The 13,631-nt window shown below is 45.8% G+C and overlaps 1 protein-coding gene across 1 annotated transcript in view; it reads right to left on the bottom strand.

The window, feature by feature from the left end:
- The window catches only part of apba1a (amyloid beta (A4) precursor protein-binding, family A, member 1a), a 48,570-nt gene that overhangs the window by 23,717 nt on the left and 11,222 nt on the right, over positions 1-13,631 (bottom strand). Inside the window, exon 2 of the mRNA XM_076270569.1 lies at positions 11,029-11,280. The gene's annotated coding sequence lies outside the window, so the exon portion shown is untranslated. The remainder of the gene's footprint in view (positions 1-11,028; positions 11,281-13,631) is intronic.

The following is a 13,631-nucleotide window of genomic DNA, read 5'->3' on the forward strand; positions in this document are numbered from 1 at the left end:
CCTGTGTCCTCTCTGCTCTGCGCCAGCCAATCCCCAAACGCCTCTTTCAAATGTCAGCCAATCCCCAAACGCCTCTTTCAAATGTCAGCCAGTCGCACAAGACGGTGGACCGCTGCCCATTGCTGCCTCCAGATACTGTTCTTTAGCATCCAGTAAAAGGTGAGGCTTCATCCGCAATCAACAACAACAACAACAACACAGAATCTCACAGGCAAAGGATTACAGTCCCTATCTGAAACCATGCTGTAAAATAACACTCTGGTAGCAGCAGGCGTCCTCCCTCCCTCAGATAAATCAAGGCATGTCAAGGATTCTTCATCTCTCTCCCCCTCTCTCTCTCTGAAGCCATTTTCTGTGTTTTGTACCCAGTCAGTTTTCATGATCACAAGGAGATGAAACCTCCCTTGTAGCAAGAGTGAAGAAAGACAAGGGGAAAGTAACGGGTGGTGAGTAAGGGTGACTGCAGTATTTGAGTCTGATTGGGATTCGGTTTTGTTTTGTAATCACCGTCAATGAGGGTGACACCTCATGTTGTTTGGGGAGAGAGAACACATACATGCACAGAGAGACACACACACTCACACATAGACAAACATCAAGCTCACACACAAACAGACACACACACACACAGACAGACACACACACACATAGGCAAACATCAAACTCACACACAAACAGACACACATCCAAAAATACACAGGTTCATGCAACACACACACACACAGACAGGTAGACAGGCACACAGACACACAAACACATACACACACACACACACACACACACACACACACACTCACACAGAGGTTCAGTGGGGCCCTGTCAGCTGGGCCAATTTATGTCTGCTGCTCACCCAGACTGCAGAGAAAAATGTCTGGCCGTGACCGTGAAAGTTCTCTCTCGGCTTCTCTTAGCAACCACCTTGCCCCGCTTCCTCTCCCTGGAGATGGCGTGCCCTTCTGAGCAAGCACACAGGCGCGAACGAGGAAAGAAAATAAAATACCATGGAGCGAGAAAAACACAGAGACAGAGAGAGAGAGAGAGATTTTAAATTGCGGTCAGCACTCATCCAGCACATCCAGCATCAAGCCAGCATCAAACAGATTTCTTTAGCACTTTCCAAATCTCCCAAAAGGGACCGTCATTTATCACTGTACATTTTGCATTAACACTCACAGCAGCAGAGACATTACTGGCTCCTCCCCTGTGTAAAACCTGACATCAAAAGTCCTTTCAGGCAAGTCCCTCTGCTCGGCGGCCATATTGCAATGCATTTTGGGCACTTATTGGGAATCTATTTCAGGCAGAACTGCGTGTGCGTAAGGCTTCACAACACCAACCTCGCTCCAGCAACAAGATCACAACACATGATTAATACAATGTATTCAAAACACATCACATGATTGGCACGATGTATTCACATGTCGACTTTTGGCCCCAGAAGGGGCTGGATATGTGTAGACAACTGCCATATTGGTGTTACAAACTAACCCCATGCCTTACTATGGAAGATGTTTTTAAAGTGCTGTGTCTCCTCATTAGAAAGTCTCTGCTGACATGCTGACAGCGTACCTCCTCCTCCTCCCTAGTCATATGCAACTGCATCTCAGCCACATCTCAGCTGAATCCTCAGGATGAACAGGTAGGAATCCCTCCGAACCAACTTAACCTCCATGCATAATTCCTGAAACACCCTTAGGCAACCCACACACACACACACCTTCACCATTTCAACAACTAATGAAAAGAGGGAGGATGTGTTTTTCTTGTTTGAGTATGATACCTTGCCTTTTTGATTTTGTTTCATCTCCTCAGACACGTTTTACACATACATGTGAAAAAAAATAACAAAGGAGAGCTTTGCTTCTCACGGAAGGAGAAGAAACGCAATATAAACAGTAGATAACCCAGTAAGTAAACACCCCGCTGTAGATCCCTAAGAGCTTTGCAGCTAGAACACCAAATGCATGAATTTAATTTACAACTCGCCTCACCCCTTCAAACGCCCATCTCACATAGGTGCCAAACAGCAAGGATGCCTTCACTTCACACGGAAGCTGCAGCGGGGTATGCAGCACAGCGCAGCACGGTACGGTACGCTGCCCAACACTGGGAGGCCTTGCGGGAGTCTGGAGGATGAGACATATGAATCGTGCCACAAAGCAGGAGAGTTTTATTAACTGGGGAGCCGCGTGCCTTTGAGCTGCAGCAGGGCGAGGCAGCGGCGGGATATTACCCAGCATCCCCCTCACCCCGACTCGACTCGCTCGCTCACTCATGCACTCAATTATGGCCAGCAGGCTGTTGACGGAGGTCCCAACCAGCAGGAAGTGGACGACCAGAGGCGCTGAGCAGAGATGAAGGTCAGTGGTAATGGAGGAGGTAGATGAAGGAAAAAAAATATTTGTGGACTAATAAACAAAGAAGTGGGAAAAGTGAAAACTGTCTCCTCTCTCTCTCTCTCTCTCTCTCTCTCTCTCTCTATCTATCTATCTATCTATCTATCTCTCAAGGCAAGCTGAGTTCTTTTCCTGTGCAAGTGATGGGGGAGGGGAGGATTGATCAAGAGGGTTTCATACCCCCCCTCCCCAATTTCATACGCTGCCTCCAGAGGGGGGTCTGGCATGCTTCTTGTCAAAGACAGAGTGAGCCATGGCTGAAAGCTACCTCACAGATCTGCCCAGGTAGAGAGGATGGGATGAACAGCATCTTTCTTCTCTCAGTGTCAAGATGCTCTAAGGCAAGCTGACTGCACGCATTTCTGTGCATGGTCTATTTATAATGCTCTTGTTCATGAATACATAGACAAATACATACATACATACATATATCCCTGCATCTGTTTTCTTAATAAGCTCTGCAAGCAGCAGAAAATAAATCAAGACGGTAATTAATTTGAAAAAAAATCCTGCTCCATCAATTAGGGAAATGTGTGAAACCAGCACAAACTATACCCCCATATATAGCTAGACAGTGGTAATGAGAACAAAAGCATAAAAGAAGGATAACCCACATGTGGTAGAAAGGGGAGAGTGAAGAGGCCAAGATGAATGGGCTTGTTTGCATTGGCAACCTAATCAAATGCAGCTCTCAGGAGATTTGACAAACTCCTGGACACAAAGCCCAGTTCTGCTGCCAACACAGAACTCTGGCATTCGCAGGAGTGAGATAACAATGATACAGAACAAAGAGCGTCTGCACTGAGGGAGCGAGCGTTAGCGGCTGAGCGCTACACTGAGGCGGCTGGGAAGGGCTTTAGCTAGTCTTACTCCAGCGCACAATGCTAGAGCAGAGCAGGGCATTACAGCACATCTATTGTGCTGCGTTATTGTACAACATAACTATGCAGACTCCTAGTTACCCCGTTAAGAATGGGATAGTATACGCAGGCAGCAGCAGAGAACCCTGTGTTTGAACAAAACCCTGACCCAGACATAAAAGGGTTTATCTTAAGTCTCCCCGGAAATCATACAGACAACCATGGTACTGGAATTATATGAACTCATCTCAAAGCTGTCCATATAATAACAAATCGAAGTGAATTTTACATGACAGTGCTAAGCCAATAAATCCACTGCATATTTTAAGTCACAGGGGATAATGTCCCCCCCCTATCAGAACAAAACGTCTCACACTGGTAGGCTGGAGAAAGCTCTCTAGTTAGGCATGGCTGCATGACTGGGAGATGGGGTGGTTCAGGCCGAGCTGGACTGGAATCGACTGCAGTCCTGGGGCACGGCGGGGGTGTGAGGTCAAACAGCCTCACAAACGAAGTCACGCTGCAGCGCAGGGCGGCCCACTGGACTATTCATTAGCGCGTCTGCAGCAGCAGCAGCAGCCCCACTGCAGAGCTCCGCTCCAAACTCTGCAATCGGATCCCTGCCAACAGAGCAGGCAGGCAGGGAGGACACAGACAGATGAGACAAGAGAGAAGGAGACGGAGAAAGAGAAAATGGAAATAGAGTGGTAAAGGAGTGATAATGAAACTCTCTTTGTGTAAAATGAATCCATACTCAATTCAGTCCTCCTCCGTGTCACACCTCTGCTTAAAATTCGCTCGTCAGCTAAATGTAATTACCTGCTCCCTGCCCCCTGCAGTGAATGAATCTCATAAAAACAAGCCTGCGGTGGGACTCTTCTCTGGCTAAAAAAAAAAGGCATTTGGAATTGAAAATGGTGCCTGGGAAGAGCTGGTGGTGATGAAGGAGATCAGCGGGTTTTTCTGGTGACAGTGGTGATCGTGCCGGCAGATGATTAGTCATCTCCTCCACAGTCTCTCCCAGCAAGCTCACTCACTTTTTCACAATTACTGTAGACACTGACAGAGAGACGGCGAGTGCACCGACAAAGCAACTTGTGAATGGCTCCATCAGTTTGAGCTAGCAGGCAAAAAAAAACAGCAGCCATTAAAGCTCCATAGCACTCTGACAGCCTGACAGCCACCCACAGCGTAGCCACACAGCTGCTGACGCACTCACCACCACCAACACCACACCCCACACTCTGTGCCTGAGCACCAAGGTGAGAAACGACAGGGTGGGGGACTTGCCTATATATCAGCAGCTGTTTATGTAGATATATATCACTCTGATTCTGTCACGCCGCCGAGACCACACGCTCTCTCAGCTCCAACACCACCTAAATGAATCCACCTGCTGGAGCGATGCTCTCTCTTTCTCCCTCTCTCTCTCTCTCTCTCTCTGACAGGGATGGCCACTTTGATTGAATCCTTTCCTGCAAACTGGATTAGCGCTTTGTGGTTTGACAGACCAGGGGTGTAGACTGGTAGGCGTCTGTGTGGACACAGATTGATGTGAAACATGGACGGGTGGAGGCCTCAACACAAACGCAGCATATCTGCGAGCAGAGCGCCGTCCTGTGTGGCACAGGGAGTGAAACCTGGAGGGCATCATTTAGAAGAGAGAGGAGCTCCACCTCCTCCCCCTATTAAGAACCGCATATGCTCATTACTCCTAATCTCTTGCACTGCACAAGATTACCACCTGCTACTGGGGCTCCGAATCCACACACAATTCCCAATTACGGATGATGAATTATGGAGCACATGGAGCGCTCGGCAAAACCCCTGCTACATTTGTTTCTTGTTTCTGGGAAAGCTCTCTGTCATCGGCATGAAAAGTAGCTGTACATCTGTCACACTCTCTCTCTCTCTCTATCTCTCTCTCTCTCTGTGCATACAGACATTGTCACCAGGCGCTCCTCTGCGGAAACAAGGAGAAGTAATTTCCTTTCTCCCCACGTGTCCTTCTGATGGGCTCAAGATTAAAAGATGCTCAGTCGATGCTCACAACTACAGTTATCCCCCCAGGACAGAACCTATCCCTGCTGCCCCCCACCCCCTGGCTCAATCCCTCCCAGTCTTCAGGACCAAGGACAGCTGCCTTTATCTATAGGTAAAAAAGGACAAGCCAGGCACATGTGACAGGACATCAGCTTTGCTGCTGATCCTCTGGGGAAGTTTGCGGGAGAAGGCTTATAAAGAAGCGCTGGTTGCTTGTCATGTGCTGATCGATGGTATGGATCCCTGCTCGCCTCCTCCACCTCCTCTCTGACAGCTGCCTTCCACACTTGCCTCTGCCCACAGGCAAATCAAATCCGACCCGCAATTTACTGTGACCGGATCAAATTAGAATTTCCATCCAAACACTCCACTAATTACATTTCCCCCTCCTGAAAAATGAAGAATACCATGGTGATTAAGTGGCAGGGTCAAGGACATTTTGTTTTGGTGAAAGGTGGCAAAGTGCTAATTTTACCAGACTCTGGCCTTTTGCCACTGACACGAGAGGAATTACTCCCCATTAATATTAATAGTTCCTGCAGTCGAACGAATTAGCATTTTGTCTAAGGAAAATAGTGCTGGACTTTGTAAGGGCTGAAACTACAGAAATGAATAAATTAAACTGCACTCCTGGTGCTCTAGGAGTGGGTATATATTTTGTAATGCACAGCATGACTCTGGGTTTCAATTCCAAAAGATGCAAAGATTTCTTTCTCCTCTCTTGTTGATGGTGTGAAAAACAAAATGCTAACTAAACAGATGTTGCATCGTAAATCTCTTCAGAGCAAGATCTGTTGCCTGGATAGTGCTCAAACAAAACACACGTCTGAAATTGATAAGCTCTGGCAGTAAAACACTGTAGCAAGTGAGATGCAGTAGGTTGAGACTCAATGAATGAAATGAAAAAGACTTTGAATAATACAGTGGCTAATGTCCCACTATGCTGAGAGCCGATTACTCGTATAGCTCTCCCCTAACCATTTCAACTTTCCGCACGGTTGCATTTGCAAGCTCAGCTAATCTGTAAGGTGGGTTAATTCAGGCTTTTTCATGTTGTACTGTCCCCAAGATGTAGACACTTCCCTAGGTTTAGCAGTAACCCCATATTTCTAGATAAACATCACTCCATGGACTAAGCACATCTTTTACTCTACAGTCAGTTATTGCCACTGATGCTGTCTGACAGACGCTGTGTCTTTGAATGAAATTCTGCCGTTAAAACAAGTCTTGGGGGTACGCATCTTAAAATATGTCAACAGCATTACATTCAAACCCCACCAGCACCTGTCACATGCACTAAACATATCCATGTCTCAAAAATGCATCTTAGTCCCAGAACAAATACAAAAAAGTCAGGGAGAAACCTAAAGTCAAGTCTCCCTGGAGAATAACAGCCTTTGTGGGCTTAAGAGAAGCACAGTGGATCGTTAGTCAAACAGATGTACAGATAAAACTGTGCCTTAAGCAGAATGTAATGATCCTAATGGTCACTAATAACGAAACGCTCTTCATTTAGGGGCAGACCTGAAGAGATACTGTGAGTCGACCGCAACAGCCAATTTTGTGTGCGGTCATGCATTCTGGATGACTCCAATTATCTCATCAAGCGCTTAACATGTTTGACTGGAGGATTCAGAGAGACGATAGGACGAGACAGGGAAACTTCGGAGTCAGATGGGATCAGATGCCTGAGGGGGTCTCTGAGCACACCTCACCTCAATTTTGAGGGTTTATTTTAAGGTTTGAATTACTAGGGGGAAAAGCCCAACAGAGGAATCAGTTAACCACCACAATGATCATTTAGGAAAGTTGCCATAGAGCAAATCCATGATCTTTGTCATCCGAATGCCTAGGCTGGGTGAACCCAGCCTGATCTGCCGGCGATTACCTTTTCGCCCTGCAGCTCAGGCTGGAAACCTTTTCTGCTGCTTCCGTTACAATTTTGCCGGGGCCAATCACAAGCTGCCTTATCCACCTGGCGCGCTATTGGCAGGTTTAAAACGATGACGATAGTGGGAGAGCCTGGTTTTTTCGCGTCGGTCTGCAAACGTCACGCGGTTCGTTGGTCAGACTGGTGAATGACTATCCAATTGCGATTTATCCAATTTGAACTATGTCGGTTGATCACGCCTCTTGTGCAGTAGAAAATACAAAGCGGACTCCCCAGACCAATGTTCAATCTTAAAAGATTGAGCTTGGTCTGGTGAAAGCCAGACTACTGAGACTATCTGAAAGTGAATTCCAGAACTGGATATGTTAGGTTGCTGTGTGACAAACATCTTTGGAAACAAAATATCAAACTTGAAAGCCATCAAGCTTTGTCCATAGAAGAAAACCTTTTATTCGGTTGTTTCCAGACAACACTCGCAACATTATTATGACAGCACTTCAATGTATGAGCAAGAAGTTATACGAGCTGTAACTATGCCATGTCTGTAGCGAATGCTAATGTACGGTATTCCAGGAGGAAAAGCGAGGGAAAGAGGAGAGAGGAGACCTCTGTCTCGTCAGATAATGGCTCCACTGTGAAAGGGGCCACTACCACGAAACATTTGCATCTTTGTGCAGCATCTCATCCACGGAGATCATCCACTGAAGATGGTGGTGAATCTGCATTCTAACCGAGGCCGAGCCGAACGGTAAGAGTTTCTCAAAAGCATGAGGGGGAAACGCAGCAGAGTGTGTCAAACGGTGCCTGACAGATTTGGTTCATGGGGACTGACTTCAACAGAACGTAATTCAAGGCAATGAACTCGCCGGTATACCTCATGCGAGTCGTCGCGTAAACCACGGCAATGCCTCACTCTGGCTCTGGCCATATGCTCGGTCCTAAGCCTTCGCTGATGAGACGCAAGAAGACAACTGATGCTTTTCCCAGACATGCATCAACAGTGACAGTAAACAAAACCTAGGCCTCACACTGGACGACCCCCCCCCCAAGAATCCTGTCAGGAGGAGCCACTCTTGAGTCAACCTCTGTGGTGGAGCGCAGCTTTTGCCTCCCTGACAAATCCTTTGACTACCAAGGGTGATGTCACTTCCACCTGAGAGGTCAGATCCAGTGGTTGGGCACAGCTGTTGCCAAGGGTGACAGCGGTCCCCGCGCTCTCTCTCTCCGTCTCCGCTTCCTCCGCGCTGCTGGCTCCAGATGGGCAAGGCTAAGCTGTGCACCATGAGCTGTGATCAAGGCTGTATCAGACAAGCCAACTCGGCCCAAGATAAGGCTCCAATCCAGCAGTGGAGAATCTGCCACGCCAGATTAACTGCTTACATGGTTCCCACTCTCGCGAATCCAGCTGACACAGACCATACACACACACACATACAAAAACACACACACACACACACACACACACACACACACACACACACACACACACATAAACAAACACATTCAGGAAAAATGCACACACACGCACGCCCGCACGCATGTAAACAGACACACACACACACACACTTTCAAATAAATACAAACACATTCAGGCACATATGCACACACACTCACACACACACACACACACATGCACAGAAGCACACACGCACATACGCGCACAAGCAAACACGCACACAAGCAAACACGCACACATGCACACACTCCCTTGATAGTCCTTGAGGACACACAAACTTTAAATCACTGGCAGCCTCTGTCTTTAGCGCAGTGAGGTTGCTGATGGGTGAATGTTACGTCGCTCCACTCTAAATCGACCAGATGCCGGCCCTCGTGTGCTGACAGAGTGCTAGAAACATTATGCTGCTTGTTTAGGACAGACGTGATAGGGCATGACACTGAGAGACACGTGGTGTCTCTACTAGCGGCATCCGAGTTGACTCGTGTCCTCATGTTTCGCGTTGAACTTTGTGTTACTTCAGTCGATCTCTATGAACGTGAGGACACAATAGAATAACACTGGCAGCTCACTTGGAGGATGAATGTGTGTGTGTGTGTGTGTGTGTGCCTGCGTGGGTGTGTGTGTGTGTGTGTGTGTGTGTGTGTGTGTGTGTGTGTGTGTGTGTGCGTGCCTGTGTGGCTGCGTGTGTGTGTGTGTGTATGCGTGCGTGCGTGAGAGGTGTGAGAAAGCAGGACTGGTCGGAGATGGCAGGCCCCTTGGCCAGTAATTATGCGCTCCATTAACCGTGTGCCCTTGCTCCTTGCGGAGGACTGCCCAAGATGTGTCGAGATGTGAGCTTGCCTGTGAACAACAACAATCACACCCAATATACATAAACACACCCTGCATACCCAAACATACACCCGCATACACACACGCATATGCGCGCACACAAAAACACTCCCCCACACACACACACACACACACACACATAGACACTGCTGACTCCCTCTACCTGCTCCAGGGTGGGGTAATGAGGCATCGCGGATCTCGTGAACTGGCATAATGACCATCTGGCAACCAAACCTGCAGCCACTCATTTGGCCAGCACCACTCACTCTCACTCCTCTCTACTACTGCGGTGGGGACACATATTAAGACTTCAGGACTGTTGACACTAAGTGTGGGGCGGGCCCCCTTGGGTGACTATGTAGAGTTACAGAAAGGGGGACACGGGTTGGGGGTGCAAAAAATAAACAGAGGAACCAAAACAACTACAGGTCAAATTTTGAACAACAGTGCTCTTGCAGCATACTAGCCAGTAACTACCCTATTTAAGGACGAGTTCACAGCCTACAGTATTTATACTACATATGCATAGTGGAACATTAAGCCTATATGTAATAAGGGACGGCTTACCTTATTCTTAACACAGCAGACATGCACCTAACTTGAGTTTAAAAGAGATTGATCACCCAGTGATAAAAATGTTCAAATGTTATTATTAAACAAGAATGTTCAAATTTGTTTTTAATTAATTGATAAAATGAAATTGAAAATGTTTAGCTGTTGAAATTTATAAACAATGTTTAAAACCAACTTTTGGGCATTTTTTTTTGTTACACTTAGGGTATATGAATTATCATGAATTCATGCATGAATTAATTCATGATTTATTCATTATTTCATTCATTTATATCTTATGAATCATCAGGAATAGACATGAGTTCATAGTCTCTCATTCATGACCTCATGCATGAACAACACATCAACTAAGACATTAAATATGGTGGGTACATAATTTATGATTTATGATTTCTTAAGCATGATCATCATGATTACATAAATTTAAGGTTAATTGCTCATCAGCTCATCATGTCTGTGGCCCCTCAACTAAAGTGTTGAATAATGACATGTGTTTAGAGAACTGCTTGAAGTTGTGTTCAAATCAGAATTTGAGCAGTGGTGATCACATTTTTGGCAGAAAAAGAAATAATCATGATCATGCTTAATAAATCATAATTCATAATGATGTGCACACCGTACCTAATGCTTTAGGTAATGTGCTGTTCATGTATGAGGTCACTAATGACAGACTATGAACTCATGTGAGTTCCTGATGATTCATGAGATATTAAGGAATGAAGTACATAAATCATTAATTAATTAATGCATGAATTCATGATAATTCATGTACCCGTACCGTAAAGTGTTACCTTTGTTTTTTATTAAAAGTTACATGACAGAGAATATTTGAGTGTCTCAATCAACCGTGGTGGTGGAGGGTCGCCGTTTTTTTCACTGTCAAAGGGAGGGCTACCAGGAAAAGTTTGTGAACCACTGCGCTAACTACAGCACAGAAACATTAACCTGGAAAAGCAGGACAGGTGGCGGGCTTACCTGCCAGGCTCATTTATCTCCGTATCCCCAGCAGGGTGAGAGTGTCAGAGGCCGGAGCAGGAGGAGGGGAGGCTGGTTGTCGAGCCTGGTTGTCGAGGCCTGGGTCCAGGACGAGATGAAGATGGCGGTGGTGCAGGTGACGTGGGGGTGGTCTTGGTGAGTCTGTGGCTCTGGAGGTGTAGAGGGGCAGGTGGGGGTTTGGCACTGAGTTGTTAGGCAAGGAATGGCATTGGTGGTCTTCAGAGCACACCACTGTTGAAGAAGAGAGAGACACAGATGGAAAAGAGTGATATGACTTTGGATGTGAAAAGAATAGTATTCAATGGGCAAGTAGGAAATCAAGGAAGTGAGGTAATGAAGGACTGCCCAAAGATAAGAGAAACGGAGAAGACTCTGACACAGAAAAGAACCTATCATGTCATCTCAGGCCACAGTTCTCAAGCCCTGAAGGCCACCAATTTATAATTAAATTAAATTATATTAAATTAAATATAACACAACTGTACACACAGTACTCTATTATGACACAGTTATCTCTCTATCACCACAACAGAAGCCAATAACAGTCACTTAGAGAACAACAACAGCAACAACAAAATCCTTTCAAACCCGCAACCCCGCATCACACTGCCATCAACCCCCTCCTTTCTTTTAGCCTGGCTGTGTCTGTTCGGGGAGGCAAATAAACACACGCAACCCCTTGCCTCACACAGAATGTTCCCCTCCACTTCAAACCCACTTGTCTGGCCAATTACTGATGCTGGGGGTGGTTAAAAGGCACCTGAGGTAGACAGAGGCCAAGTTTCAAGAGAACACAGCCTTGATTTAAAATATAGAGAATTTGCTGGTAATGAAGGAAAATGGTGCAGAATTACTTTCATTTTTTATTTTATTTATCCTTTATTTAACCAGGTGAGTCCCAATGAGATCTAAATGAGACCCTAAATCTCCTTCAAAAAAGAGAAGAGACGAGAAGATATGTTTTTACATGTTACACTAGATTATGTTAGTTCATGACTCATCACACATACAAACATGCAACCTAAGATTAATTTTGGTCTAAGGCACTACCAATAATAGGCGAGACAAAAAGACACAAAAAACATGGAAAACGATTGTGTAAAATCCTTTAAAAAACTGCTGTTGCCATGTTCACTGATTGAGAGCCTAGAATGTGCTTTTCAGCATCAGGCATCAACACAAAATTCACAAACAGCTGGATGAAATCATTAGGTTCTTTCAGACCAGGTTCCATATATCTGAATGACTATTTAAGAGAACAAGCTAAGTAATCCTTTAATTAAAGGTTAGCAATAATCAGTTTAATGAGATTTAGAGATTGCTTGTGTCCCCCTCCCTCTTTTACCCACAAATGTTTTAATCTCGAATTGATTAAGTATTCACTTGAGACCTGGCCTGAAGCCAAGCGAGTCTATTCCTGAACTCTAGCATATTCACATAGTGCAGATTCTTCATGTGTTTCTCTTTTTTGTACTTAACACACTTGTACTTACATGACACACTTATCCATGCGGACACATTTTCCCTCTCTGGAGATGACATCAGCATGCAACTGCTATCAAAATAAATAATTTGCTTCTATACTGAGTAGTTGATTTTTTGCTATCCCCAAAAACAATAAGCAGGATAAAAGCACAATTGTGCCCAGCTTTTCCCAGGCCAGCAATGGCCCATAGCTGAGGCTTTGTGAGGGTGGTGGCGAGGGACCGAGAGCTCATCTCTCTCTTTTTCTCCCTCTTCTTTCTTATCCTTCCCCTTTTTTCTCTCTTCCTCAGGCTACGGGACGGATGGATGAGTGGATAGATGGATGGACTGCAAAAACTGGGCCAGGGTTTCACCAGCAGCTGTTCTGCCCTGATAGAGGGGCACTTAAACATTTGTTGCGTGCAAAACCATCTCCAGGGGCTTTGCCCATTCACTCACCATTACACAGAGCTGCCCCTAAGGGCTTGAGTTAAGAGTTTGTGTGTGTGTATGTGTGTGTGTGTGTGTGTGTGTGTGTGTGTGTGTGTGTGTGTGTTTCACTACACTAGGTCACTTCTTTCATTCCTTCACATGAGGTACAATTTTCTGGCAGGGAGTGGCCTTAAGTGTCCTTACACTGTGTGTAAAACGCCAGTCTGGGGACCTCGTCAGGACAGACCAATTGATTCTCATCAGCAGAGATGCACGGTTTTCACAGAACAACGGAGCGTCTAAGTCAGAGGTGTACCAGACAGAAGCCGTGGCAGCACCAGTTTCTTCCACGTCCAAACCTCCTATTACCTCAATGGGGATGCATCATGCAATTAAAGGAAATCACAGAGGTTGTCTGTTTGTCGGTCTGTCTATGAATGTGAAAATGGGGATTTCCACTATACAGATGCTCAGTGAGCAGCCATACACTGAGAATCTGATTGTCCTGACTTTAGCCTGACAGGAAAGACCAGAGCACTTAATGGACTTACACTTAAACTATGGAATATGTTTTAAAAGGCCACAGAGCACTACATCTCAATATGTTCTGTATGAGAGAGTATAGTATATCATGAGGAAGAAATGTGATATATGGTGCATTATGATACACCTCTTGAATGATGGCG

This window comes from Alosa pseudoharengus, unplaced genomic scaffold, assembly GCF_046254945.1.
Source record: "Alosa pseudoharengus isolate Yale_2024_CS ecotype anadromous, Long Island Sound unplaced genomic scaffold, YU_APseudo_1.1 YU_APseudo_1.1_scf_6, whole genome shotgun sequence".
In the NCBI taxonomy this organism is placed as follows: domain Eukaryota; kingdom Metazoa; phylum Chordata; class Actinopteri; order Clupeiformes; family Clupeidae; genus Alosa; species Alosa pseudoharengus.